The 2,500-nt window shown below is 51.3% G+C and overlaps 1 non-coding gene across 1 annotated transcript; it reads right to left on the bottom strand.

The window, feature by feature from the left end:
- Positions 1–378: 378 nt before the first annotated feature.
- Positions 379–533, bottom strand: LOC143351088 (5.8S ribosomal RNA). Its single transcript, XR_013081469.1, has one exon. It is a non-coding gene; the product is annotated as a 5.8S ribosomal RNA (ribosomal RNA).
- Positions 534–2,500: the final 1,967 nt, after the last annotated feature.

Raw genomic sequence — 2,500 nt, 5'->3', positions numbered from 1 at the left:
ACGCGATTTGCGCCCCACGGTGGTTTTTAGTGCCGTCAAAGTCAGAAATCGTAGGAGCGGTGCTTTAACGGGCGGTCGTGATGATACTCCAGACAACACGACGCACGACGCCGTAAAACACTCGCGCGAGTCCAGACTGATCTCTGCCTCACCACGCAAGGGGTGCGCAAACTTGCCAATAATATATAATATTTATTCTTTTTCGTACGTCCAGCGACAAACGCCAACGAAATACCCAAATTCTCGCTCGTACGTTGATACCTTTCTCTTCATCGACCCGGCTCCGAAACGTTCTTCGCCATCTCCCCGAAAGGAGAGGTAAACGACGGCGGGGTTAGGGAATCTGAGAACAACGCAAGCAGTTTTAGGACAAGTGAACGACCCTCAGCCAGGCGTGGTCCAGGAATTTTATCCGTGGACCGCAATGTGCGTTCGAAATGTCGATGTTCATGTGTCCTGCAGTTCACACGTTGACGCGCAATTAGCTGCGTTCTTCATCGACCCACGAGCCAAGTGATCCACCGTTCAGGGTAATCATATACAATTTACAATTTTTTTCTTTGTATTTAAAAATGCTCCTTGTTCTTTGCTTTAAAAATATTCGATGTTCGCACCTCCGACCAGCGTATCGACGGAGGATTGAACGCGCCATATCGACGACAAAAGTTTCTTTTTGTTTCCTGAATGACGGAAAACCATCGTTCGACGGCCGGGCGTACAGTACATTCAAAAGCCTTTGCGCGTGGCTGCGACCAAACGGGTATAATACACCCGTATATTCTTGGTTCCGAACAGTAACTTCACGCGCAATCGGGCGAACGCACGCGGCAGCGCCCATCGGTTGCTCGATGAAATCGATGCGATAAACTACAGCCTTCTCGGCTGGTCGTCGTTAGTCGCGCGAGCAACGGATGGCCGCACAATCGACGCGTCGTCGTTTGCGATTATTCGCCTCACGTTAGCCATGAGTATGTATATTATTCATTTACGAACGAACGCGGCAGCGTCCATCGGTTGCTCGATGAAATCGATGCGATAAACTACAGCCGTCTCGGCTGGTCGTCGTTAGTCGCGCGAGCAACGATGGCCGCAAAATCGACGCGTCGTCGTTTGCGATTATTCGCCTCAAGTTAGCCATGAGTATGTATAACATTCATTTACGAACGAACGCGGCAGCGTCCATCGGTTGCTCGATGAAATCGATGCGATAAACTACAGCCGTTTCGGCTGGTCGTCGTTAGTCGCGCGAGCAACGATGGCCGCAAAATCGACGCGTCGTCGTTTGCGATTATTCGCCTCAAGTTAGCCATGAGTATGTATATTATTCATTTACGAACGAACGCGGCAGCGTCCATCGGTTGCTCGATGAAATCGATGCGATAAACTACAGCCGTTTCGGCTGGTCGTCGTTAGTCGCGCGAGCAACGATGGCCGCAAAATCGACGCGTCGTCGTTTGCGATTATTCGCCTCAAGTTAGCCATGAGTATGTATATTATTCATTTACGAACGAACGCGGCAGCGTCCATCGGTTGCTCGATGAAATCGATGCGATAAACTACAGCCGTTTCGGCTGGTCGTCGTTAGTCGCGCGAGCAACGATGGCCGCAAAATCGACGCGTCGTCGTTTGCGATTATTCGCCTCAAGTTAGCCATGAGTATGTATATTATTCATTTACGAACGAACGCGGCAGCGTCCACCGGTTGCTCGATGAAATCGATGCGATAAACTACAGCCGTCTCGGCTGGTCGTCGTTAGTCGCGCGAGCAACGATGGCCGCAAAATCGACGCGTCGTCGTTTGCGATTATTCGCCTCTGGCTATCCGTGAGTATGTATAATATTCATATACGAACGAACGCGGCAGCGCCCATCGGTTGCTCGATGAAATCGATGCGATAAACTACAGCCTTCTCGGCTGGTCGTCGTTAGTCGCGCGAGCAACGATGGCCGCAAAATCGACGCGTCGTCGTTTGCGATCATTCGCCTCAGGCTATCCGTGAGTATGTATAATATTCATTTACGAACGAACGCGGCAGCGTCCATCGGTTGCTCGATGAAATCGATGCGATAAACTACAGCCGTTTCGGCTGGTCGTCGTTAGTCGCGCGAGCAACGATGGCCGCAAAATCGACGCGTCGTCGTTTGCGATCATTCGCCTCAGGCTATCCGTGAGTATGTATAACATTCATTTACGAACGAACGCGGCAGCGTCCATCGGTTGCTCGATGAAATCGATGCGATAAACTACAGCCGTCTCGGCTGATCGTCGTTAGTCGCGCGAGCAACGATGGCCGCACAATCGACGCGTCGTCGTTTGCGATTATTCGCCTCAGGCTATCCGTGAGTATGTATAACATTCATTTACGAACGAACGCGGCAGCGTCCATCGGTTGCTCGATGAAATCGATGCGATAAACTACAGCCGTCTCGGCTGATCGTCGTTAGTCGCGCGAGCAACGATGGCCGCACAATCGACGCGTCGTCGTTTGCGATTATTCGC

Source organism: Colletes latitarsis, unplaced genomic scaffold (assembly GCF_051014445.1).
Source record: "Colletes latitarsis isolate SP2378_abdomen unplaced genomic scaffold, iyColLati1 scaffold0069, whole genome shotgun sequence".
Classification (NCBI taxonomy): Eukaryota; Metazoa; Arthropoda; class Insecta; order Hymenoptera; family Colletidae; genus Colletes; species Colletes latitarsis.
The sequence above is the reverse complement of the archived record's forward strand: the minus strand, read 5'-3'. Positions and strand labels throughout refer to the sequence as shown.